The following is a 12,169-nucleotide window of genomic DNA, read 5'->3' as shown; positions in this document are numbered from 1 at the left end:
AAACTCCAAACCAGCTAAATTTCGCTTGAAAATATTATTAGATGAACCCATCTACTATTTTTTTTTTTATATCAATCTTATTGCATCCCACAAAGAACACTCATATTTAGATTTATATAGATTTGACCGCTTAATACAATTTTGTTTTGTATTTTATTTAAATACAATTTTTCATCAATTTCCATTAGGAAGGATGGGAAATGAATCTAAAATGAGAGAGAGGCTACTTCTTGTATAACTCGATAGGCTTCTAGTAAAAAAAACAAAAAAAGATAAAAGATAAAAGATAGTTACTTTCCCTAAAGTTTGTTTAAAAGACAGAGACTTTTCCTAATATTTCGAAGATACTAAGAGCCTACCTTAAGATTTTAAAATTTGCATAGACCTCCCTTGAGGTTTGTCTAAAAGACATACACTTATCTTTGTATTGGGCCAAAAAAACAAACTTCTTGATGAGAATAAGTGTGTAGAGACCTGAAAAATTATAGTAATTAAATAAAAAAAGAAAAGAGAGAAACAGGAAAATTCTAAAAGGGAATCACAGGGGTTCGTCGAAGAACATAGGGCGTTCGTCAACGAGCATCCTTCTTGGGTTCGTTGACGGGGACATTCGTCTCGTCAACGAGAAATCACCGAGAGGGCCGTTTGCAAGGCCTGAATCTCGTCGATGAGGAGTAGGCGTGTAATAACCCGAAAATTAAAAAAAAAAAAAAATTAAAATTATCAATCAATCAATTAATTAAATATTATTAAATGAACAAATAAAAGAATAATAGAAAAAATTAAATTAAATTAAAATTATTTGTTATTAATCAATTAATTAATTAAATATTGTTAATTTTGATTTGTTGAATAAATAATATGATATATATATATATAAGTATATGATAAGTTAAAGTAAGTAAAGGAAAAAAAAAAAAGAAAATGAAAACATCATGAAGCTTCAGCTTCCTAATAAGAACAGACCTGCGCCTCTCTCCTTCTCTCTCCGTCGCCCGCCTTCGTCTCTGTCTGTCTCTCTCTCCTCAATTTCGTCGGCCTAACGAGCGCTGATCGAAAAACAGAAGGTGTCGTTGGATTCCTAACTCCGCTATCGACATTTCTGCTAGAGCGGATTTGTCGTGGGAGCAGCATAAGCACCATTCCTAGGCTAAGGTAACTTTTTCCTAATTTCTCAATTTTTCATTAAATTTGTCATTAAATCGACGATTAGGCACCACCATGGGGTCCTAGCCATGATTGTCGTCATTTTGGCGTAAGTAAATTTTCAATTGGAGTTTTCTAGATCCCACTCCAAAGCGAAAGTGGAATTTGAGAAATTTGGTAAATTGGATATATTTAAGTATATAATTATTTATTTAGAATTTATGAGCCTAGAAAATATTAAAATAATATTTTATTCAGGGTTGATTTAATGAAATTAGGATTTTTATTTTAGGGTCCGAGTGAGCACCGCATGTATCTTTTCGGGGTCCTTGTTGGCGTAGTTCAAGAAACCAGGTAAGGGAAAAAATATATATTAAACCAGAACTTTTATGAATTTAATGAAAAATAAATTGTGTTATATATACATATATATCTTTCTCTGACCATAAAAGTTTAAAGTACTTTTTCACTCAGAATGAACTAAATATGAGATAAAGAAGGTGGTTGGAGTTTATTAAAGATTTTGATTGTACGATCACTTATCACTCAGGGAAGGCGAACGTGGTAGCTGATGCTTTGAGTAGGAAATATTTGGGACCAGTATTGGCAACTATGGAGATCCAGTATCCGATCATGATGGATCTAGAGAGACTCAACATAGAGTTGGCTGAGAGTAGTTCTCAAGTTTGTATTGCTAGTTTGATGGTGCAGCCTACTCTGTATGAGAGGATCAAAGTTGCCCAGAAAGATGATTTAGAATTAGCAGAGGTATTGGTCATAATGCAGAATGGTCAGGGGGAGGAATTCAGTATTGCAAATGACGGAACTTTGCAGTTCCGTTCTAGATTATGTGTTCCTGCCGATGTTGACATCAGAAAGACTATCTTAGAGGAGGCTCACAGATCTTTGTATACAGTTCATCCCAGCAGTACGAAGATGTATAGGGATCTACGAGAGTTGTATTGGTGGAGTGGTATGAAGAAAGAAATTGCAAAATATGTAGCCCATTGTCTGACGTGTCAGTAGATAAAAGCTGAGCACTAGATGCCGGTGGGTCAGTTGCAGCCACTATTTATCCTAGAGTGGAAATGTGATCATATTTCCATAGATTTTGTATCAGGGCTGCTGATGGCATTACATGACCAGAATGCCATTTGGGTGATTGTTGACCGTTTGACTAAGACCGCCCATTTCCTACCTATCAAGATCAGCTACTCCCTCAACCGTTTAGCAGAGATTTATATTCAGGAGATAGTTTGTTCTCACAGGGTTCCAGTATCTATTGTGTCAGATCGAGACCCGTGTTTCACGTCACGTTTTTGGAAGAGTTTGTAGGAAGCTCTAGGGTCTCAGTTGTCCTTTAGCACGACATTCCATCCACAATCTAATGGACAGACTGAGAGGATGATTCAGATATTAGAAGATATGCTTCGAGCGTGCGTGCTAGATTTTTGGGGTAATTGGACTCAATTTATGCCATTAGTGGAATTTGTGTATAATAACAGTTATCAAGCCAGCATTGGCATGACACCGTTTGAGGTGCTTTACGGTAGGAGATGTCGATCTCCTTTATACTGTGATGAGATGGGTGAACGGAGAGTTATAGGGCCAGAGTTGGTACAACAAACTTATGATAAGGTTCAGCTTATCAGAGATAGAATCAGTGCAGTTTAGAGCCAACAGAAGAGTTACGCTGATACCCGCTGTAGGAAATTGGAGTTTGATGTTGGTAACCATGAATTTTTGAAAATAGCTCCGTTAAAAGGGGTTATGCAATTTGGGAAGAAAGGTAAATTCAACACTAGGTTCATCGGTCCGTTTGAGATTCTAGAGAAAGTGGGGCCGATGACCTACAGGCTAGCTTTGCCACCTGTATTGTCTAGGATCCATGACGTATTCCACGTTTCCATGTTGAGAAAATACGTCCCAGACCCTTCTCACGTAATCAATTATGGTGAATTAGAGCTCAATGATTCACTAGTTTATAAGGAGGTGCCAGTACAGATTTTGGATAGAAAAGTGCAAGAACTACGTAATAAAAAGATTCCTTTGGTAAAAGTCTTGTAGAGGAATCATGCAATAGAATAATCTTCTTAGGAGCTCGAGGAACAGATGAGGCAAAGGTATCCACAATTATTCAGAGAAGTGTAATAGTAGGTAATGTTTTTTTTGTAGGTACATGTAGTGGTTTAATTAATAAGTAATCTTTTAGTTTTGAGAGAATTTTATTTTATATATATGTAATCTCCCAGGACTTGGAATATAACCATGATATTCCTCCTCCATAAGTGAGGGTAAGTAATAAAATAAGTAGATCATTTTACTTTTAAGTGATGATGAATCACATGAATAGCAAATTTTGAGGACGAAATTTTGTAAGGAGGGGAGAATGTAGTGACCAGGAGAAATTATAGTATTTAAATAATGGAAGAAGGGGGGGGGGAAGAAATTGAATTTTATATCTAAATAGAGTCTCGTTGACGAACACAGGGGATTCATTGACGAGAGCACATGAGGGGCTCGTTGACAGGGACGTGTCTCGTCAACGAGAGGCTATTGAGAGGATGTTTTGGAAATTCTGAATTTCGTTGATGAGGGGAGAGTTCGTTGATGAACTGCCTTCTTGACCTCATCGACGAGGTGACGTGGCTCGTTGACGAAGGCCAATGTATAAATAGGCCAAAATTCATTTTTTAGCTGAAATTTGACGCACCAAACCCTTTTTCTCTCCTCCCTTCGTCCCTCCACTCTTCTCTCTTGATTTTTGGGTTTGTTCTTTGTCAGATTGATGATCCGAAGCCACCATGACACTCTTGGAGAAGTTCTCTATATATCTGCTATAGTGGATCGTCGATGGGACAAGCTTGAAATTCATCCCAGATTCAAGCTAAGGTTTTTTATTTGGAATTTGGCTTTACCCTAATTATAGGAAAGGTTATATACGAAGAAATATTGAAGTTTAATTTTGGCAGATGTTGTTTTCAGAGTGTTGAACGGGGAACCCAGCGAGTGTTGGATTGATTGTTTTAGGGGCTTTTTCAGGAAGCGGGTAAGGGGATAAACTAAGCCAGTTGTTTTTATGAAAATATATGTATAATCTCACAGAATTTAATTTCAGGAAAATATATATATATTTATATATATATAGAGCATTATGTTTGGAAAAATACTGCTGTAAATGATGATATGTTTAAATAGGTATAATACCCATTTTGTGTGGCATGAGTAGTATTTATTATGAATTACTATTTCTGGAAAAATGTTGAAATGATACGGAGGATTTTTAAATGATATATCAGCGAACAAGCCGAGAATTTTAATATGATATGCTAGCGTACAGACCAAGAAATTTATATTATATACCGGAGTACAGGCCGAGGATGTTTTCACATGATATGCTGACGTACGAGCCAAGCTTGTTACATGTTATGCCGACGTATGGGCCGAGCCATTTATATGATATGCCGGCGTACGGGCCAAGCCTATTATTGATATATGATACAGCGTACGTGTCACGACCTGCTTATATTCACATTTTTTTTTTCTATATATATCAATGTCATCGTAAAATCAATACCACACATCTCACATACCAGCTCAGCAGGTCACAACCCACCTGGACCCATGGGTACTAGAAATACATCAAAACATACAGCAGAAGCCTATGCAGCAGGAAACATACAATCACATGCATCTAATCATTTCATATTTTACACTATACCAGAGTTACTACATTCATTGCACTTCCATACATACATCCCAAAAATGAAATCTAGGGACAATCCCCACAAAAACTTAACCGTCCCTACAAGACTTACCCTTCACAGAGGGCAGATATAAAACACTATATCAGCGAAGCTTTTCCCGCTCGCCTATCCGGGGCTCCTAAAAAGTTTATAAGATTTAGGGGTGAGACACCTCTCAGTAAGGGAAATAAATTAATACTAGTGTATGACAACATGAGTAATCCGTGTTCTACATATAACATACATAATATATTCAGTACTATTTTATCAAATCTGGAAAACATGTATGCATATCATAACATGGCAGAACATACTGCATTTCATAAACATATCTCATCTCATAACATAATAATAATATAAAATAATCCTGGTAGGTTAGCTGGCTGTTGTCATGTATTACCCCCACATGACTAGGTTGTGTGGCCCGAAGGCGAGGCTTGACAATGGTTGGCCGACCACTGTCAAGTCGATAGTCTAGTCTGTAGGTCCGATGGGTCTGCCAAACCTGGTTCGTACACTAGGGGCGATAACAGCACACTTCTTGAAAATAACCACATCGACCATCCAATCTCACACCACTTCGTACAGCTGCGTTAACACAGATATCATGATCACAAAGACCATGGACACATAGCAACGGTACCGTGCAAGTGCTAGCCTAAACCAAATCAACCAAATTCTGATATCATATACATATACTAAAAGCGTGATACATGGATATCTCATATCATAAATTTGCAGCTCAATCATATCATTTTGCATATATACGTATATCATGAAAATCATCGGCCCGTACGCCGGTATTACACATTTTATCAAAGCTCGGCCCATACGCCGGCAACACATAGCATAGTCCGTACACTGGAAAATCACATCATAGCATGGCTCGTACGCCGGAAACACATAGCACAGCCCATACGCTAGCAAATCATATCATAGAACAGCCCGTACGCCGGCAACACATAGCACCACCCGTACGTTGGCAAATCACATCATAGCACGACCCGTACGCCGGAAAATCACAATCATAAAAATCTCGGCCCGTATGCCGGTTTTCCATCATAAAAATTCATATCATTCACATTCCCAAAAAGCAGTATTTCATATCATTTATACTCATGCCACACGAATAGGTTTCTCACATATTCAATATATCATCGTTTTAACAATATTTTCCAAAACATAAATCATATATAAAGATATATATATATATATATATATTCATTTTTCTTGAAACCAGATACTATATATATATAGATACATGCATTTTCTCAAAACAAACTAGCTTAGTTTATCCCCTTACCTGATTCCTGGAAAGCCCCTAATAAAACTGCCCTGCACCCGCAGGGTTCCTAACTCAACACCCTGAAAATGAAAACTCCCAATATTAAAGTTCAGTATTTTCATACGTACAACATTTTCTATAACTACCACTAAGTCAGATTCGGTTTAAAAAGCCTTACCTCCACTTAGGGATGATTTCCAACGTTCCCAATCAACACCCCTGGAAATGGAAACTCCCAATATTAAACTTCAATATTTCAACGTGTATAACACTTTCCCAACTGTAACAACTCCAAATATTGAGTAAAAAGTCTTACCTAGATTTGGGATGGTTTCCACCTTGGTTTCACCGACGATCCGCTCCGGTAGATTTGGAGAGAACCTCCCCAGGAGCATCGTGGTGACTTTGGATTGTTGATCCGGCATAAATCTGGCCCAAAATCGACAAAATAAAGAGAGAGAACCGAAGAGGAGAGAGAGAGGGACAGTTAGCTTCTTTGAGAAGCTTAAAAATTTAGATTTCCCATATTTATAGAACAGGATTCGTCGACGAGCCACGTCCTTCGTCGACGAATTCTTCTTAATTTCGTCAACGAAATTCAGTCGGCTCGTACCCCCCTCTCGGTATTTCTTCGTCGACGAGTCCCCTGTATTCGTCGACGAATTTCCTTAAGCCTTCGTTGACGAATCCCCTGTATTCGTCGACAAAGCCCTGCTGCTTCCCTTTGATTATTTCTTCTGTTTTCCGGTTTCCATTCCCCTTTCTTTTATTATTTAAATATCATTTTTAAATTCTGATCGTTACGTACGGGCCGTGATTGATAAAATATGAAATGTCGGCGTACGGGTCGATGATTTTCACGTTATATATGAAATGTGATATGATGATATTGAATTGACAATTATTATTATGAAATAGCAATGTATCACAATTTGAAATATGTTATATGTTATCAGAACCTAGTTGGTTTGGTTTAGGCTTGCACTTGCATGGTACCGTAGCTATGTGTTCATGATCATCATGATATTGTGTTATCACTGTCGTACGGGGTAGCATGAGGATGGATAGTCGATGTGGTTTATTGAAGTGTTGACACCCTTGGTGTATAGACCAAGTATGGCAGACCCATCATACTTACAGACATTTACTTTGACTTGGCAGTGGTCCGCCAACTATTGTCAGGTCCTGCCTTCAAGCCACACAACCTAGTCATGTGGAGGTAAGACATGACACCAGCCAGCTAACATTCCAGGGTGGTTTTTGTATTTTTATTATATGAGATGAATTATGTTTATGGAAATCCAGTATGTTTTTTTGTGTTATGATTATACTTGTTTTCCAAGATATGATACCGACAGTTTCACTAAATATGTTTATGTATGGTTATGTATAACACAGAAACTCATGTTGTCACACATTGGTATTAGTTTATTATCCCTTACTGAGAGGTGTCTCGCCCCCAATTATATGAACATTTCAGGAGCCCTTGATAGGAGAGCGGATAAAGGTCTGCTGAGATAGTTACAGCTGATCTACCCTTTTTGAAGGGTAAGTATTTTGGGTAGGATATGGATTCTGTGGGAAATGACCCTAGGACTTTTTTGAGTTGTATGTATAATTACACTAGGTGTAGTAACTCTAGTACTGTGATGAATAATGTTGTGTATATGGTATTATGAGGTGTTTATGATTTTATGTTTCCTGCTGCTTAGGCTTCCGTACTGTATTTCTGATGTATCCCTGGTACCCACGGGTTCAGGTTGATTATGATCTGTTGAATTTGTTATTGATTTTTATTATGATATAAATATATATATATATATATATATATATATGGAAATTAAGCAGGTCGTTATAGTATTAGACCCTGATGGACCAGATTTAGTTAGCAGAGCACGGTACCATAGTTATTTTCAGATTTAGAGTGCAACCACATAACTCAGATAGTATGTGGATATCAGCAGTCGATCGTGCCTATGTTGTGGATGAGCTCCTCGCCAGTTAGGGTTGAGGAGGCCAATCTGACTTTTGGACTTCAGTTGACTTATCCTAGTTAGCCAGCCAGGATAGGTATCACCTTCGAGTCGCACAACCCTATCATGAGGGGTTAAATCATGACTTTCAGCTATCCATCCGAGGAAATTTTCTCAGTTATTATATTTATATTTAGATTTACAGAAACCGTAGATGTACTTATAAATATTAGAAGTATTATGATTAGAAAATTCAGAAAAACAGTTTATGTTAAATAACATAGGTATAACTTATATTGTACATTATCTATACGTATTTTCTCAGATTTAGTTATTTATGGTATTACCAAATCAAATTTTAAAAATAAGTAAACTCACTTGCCACACACTAGAAATAGCATATTTCTTCTTACTGAGCGTTGTCTTATTCTGGTGATTTAATATTTTTCAAGGGATCCAGCCAGGCGAGCAGATCAGGCTCGTAGGTAGAGGGGACTACATTATTGCCTTGACTATAGGGTGAGTATTTTGGGTAGTCATTTTTGGGGTAGTCCCTGGGTTTAGATGAGGATATTTTGAAAATGGTTATGTATGTATATTTTGGGAAGAATTCTATCACTCTAGTATTGTATATATTCTTATGGTTGTATGTATTCTACTTCCAGCTGCTTAGGTAGTTTATTGTGTTCTGATTCCACCATCCCTAACTGGTCCGTGAAGATGGTTTGGTTTATAATAAAAGGTATCAAAGTAATGAAATTTTACAGTTTTTTTTTTTTTTAAATAGTTTGGTAAAATTCAGGTCGTTACAAAGTGTCCCCTGTAGTGACCCGAAGAATAATAGCATGTTAATAATAAAGACGGAGAGAAAAAAGATATAGAAATAGAAGGAGGCCATAGACCTTGTCGACGACATTGCATTTTGGAGGTAAAAATAATTTCAGGAAATTGTCAGGCTTCATCGGCGAACACAGGGTTTCGTCGACGAAGGCCTTAAGGATTTCGTCAACGAACACACGGTTTCGTCGACGAGAAAATACCGAGAGACAGTTTGGGATGCTTTGAATTTCATCGACGAATACAGGGTTTTGTCGATGAATTTAATGAAAGACTCGTCGACGAGGTGACGTGTCTCGTCGACGAATCTGGCAGTATAAATAGTGGGAAACTAGGATATTTTGTTATTTTTAGCGCCTCTCTCTCTCTCTCTCTCTCTCTCTCTCTCTCTCTCTATGTCACTCTCTTCCTTCTCTCTTCGATTTCGGCCCCTCCAGTCGCCGAATCGACGATCCGAAGCCTCCACGATGCTCCTGACATAGTTCTCTACAAGTCTACTGGAGCGAATCGTTAGGAAAACGAAGTTGGATTTCATCCCAAATTCAGGGTAAGACCTTTTAGCCTATTTTTGGCCTTATGATAGTTATAGGAAATAATGTAGGCGAAAAAATATTGATATTCTATTCTAACAAATATTGTTTTCAGGGTGTTTTGTAGGAGGCCTTGCGGGTATTAGGCTAGTATTCCCTTGGGGCTTTCCAATAGTCAGGTAAGGGAAATATGTTATGTTAGGTATTTTTAAAATATTACACAATTTATTAAATGATGAAAATTATGTATTAAAGTATCGTGTGGCTTGTGAATATGAATATAGTACGAATATATGTTTTACGATATTTCAGTATTTTGATTTTATGATATTTTAGTACCATGATTTTATGAATCTCAATACCATGATTACATGATTTTCAGTATTATGATTATGCAGTTTCAGTGTTATGATTATACAGTTCTCAATACTACGACGTACGAATTACAGTACAGTTATGCAGCATCATGGTTATTACGATTATTTCAGAAGCATGGTAATTCAGATAGTTATATATAGAAATATATTATATAGTATCAGACCCTGTTGGACTTGCAACTACAGAGCACAGTACCGTTGCTTCAAATACTATGTTACTTTATGAGTGCAACCACCTATTTAGATAATACGTGGTAAGGTCGATCACCTAGGCCCTTGGAGAGGTTAGGCTCCCCATCTAGATATGGGTTGAGGTGGGCAGATCGACTGACGGAGAATAGTAATTTATTCCTGGTTGGCCAGTCAGGGTAAATCCCGCCTACGGGCCGTACAATCCTGTCATGAGGGGGTAAGTCATGACACACAGATAGCTATAGGGAACAGTTTCAGTTATTATTACGTACGTACGGATTTACAGAAACAGGACCATATTTATGTATACTAGAAGTACTTTGAATTATAACCTATAATACTGTTATGTTAAGTAACATGTAAAAAGGGGTGGTGTATTTTATTACTTGTACTGTACTTTTGTATCCAGTTATTCATGATTATATGAAAACAGATTTTCATTTGCCACACGCTAGTAATAGCATATTTCTTCTTACTGAGCGTTGGTTCATCCCAGTGTTGAAACATTTTTGAGGTGATCCAGGTAGGCGAACAGACCAGGCTCGCAGATAGAGGGGCGTCTGTAGTGCCCTGTTAGCGAAGTGAGTATAGTGGAGGATTTTTGTATTGCCCTAGCTAGCTGAGGGTATTTTGGGAGATTCAATTATATGTGTATATTTTGGGGAATCATGTAGTACTCTGGTATTGTCTGATATTGTATGGTATGGGTTTTGTATTGTATATAATGGTTTATGGTTATATTTATATGATTTTGCTTCTCGCTGCTTAAGTTATTGATTGGGTTTGCTCCTAGTATGGTATCAGAGCATGTAAAATGTTATAGTATATATATATATAAACCCAATTAATTAAGCAGGTCGTTACATCCCCAAAATCCAATATTAAGGGAAGTCTATCGGACTTTTAAAATCTTACGAAAGGTTTGTGGGATTTTGAAAATCTTAAAGAAACACAAGGATGAATATTACACTCATGTGGATTAATAGTGTAGCGTTCATCATTGTATCTTTTTGGGATACAGTTCATGATACACATTATGATACACATTATAGACCTAAACAATCAACTTGACTTAAAATTATGGGTCTTCATTGTAACACCCCGAACCCGCCAAGTGGGGCCTGGGGTGTTATGCATTCCATTCACCTATCTATGATACCATTAATATCATTCACACAGTGGAAAATTATTAAAATATCTCAAATAAAATACCAAAGTTCTATACGATACATCCCAAAAAGTGTATCCATTCACTTTATATTACATAACTAGGAGGTAAACATAACTTTTAAATACTTTATATCTTACAACCACTCACAATTACCAAAAACTAAACCCTGCCCTGGAGCTGGCTAAGCTCGATAGCCAGAAGGTTCTGAAAAATGAGTTGTATATTGGGGTGAGACACTTCTCAGTAAGGCGAAATAAATTATACTAGTGTGTGGCAGATGAGTTTTAGTGTATACAAAATATAACCATTTGTTAGTCAACAAAAACTGAGAAGACACATGCAGACTGTACTCACACATATATAAACATTCATACACGAGAGTTCTCTAGGATTAAGGAGATTACAAGCTCATAACATGTAACGCCCCTTTGCTCTAATACTGTTTGTAACTTTGCCTTTTTTATATGGGTGTGACCACAACTGATACTTATCAGGGTACTCATGTAATAACCCCAAAAATGGTTATACAAGATTAGTGGGGTGATTTAAAAAAAAAAAATTAAATATTAAATATTAAAATTAAAAATTAAAATAAAATAAATTAAATTAAAAAAATTAAAATTTTATTTTATTTTTGTAATTAATTAAATAAATAATTATCATTAATTAAATAAATTATTATTATTATTATTATTATTATTATTATTATTATTATTATTATTATTATTTTTATATTATATACATATATCATCACTTCTTGAAGCTTCTACTTCAGGAGGGTTTGAAAAAAAAAACATCTAGAGAGGGAGCTGCGCATAGCCCCCCCCCCCCCAAAAGAATCTCTTTCATCTTTCCACTGTCTCTCTCTCCCTCTCTTCTCATTTTTCTTGACGGATACTCACCCGATCGAGA

The sequence above is a fragment of the Malania oleifera genome, chromosome 9 (genome assembly GCF_029873635.1).
Source record: "Malania oleifera isolate guangnan ecotype guangnan chromosome 9, ASM2987363v1, whole genome shotgun sequence".
NCBI classification, from domain to species: Eukaryota; Viridiplantae; Streptophyta; class Magnoliopsida; order Santalales; family Ximeniaceae; genus Malania; species Malania oleifera.
The sequence above is the reverse complement of the archived record's forward strand: the minus strand, read 5'-3'. Positions refer to the sequence as shown.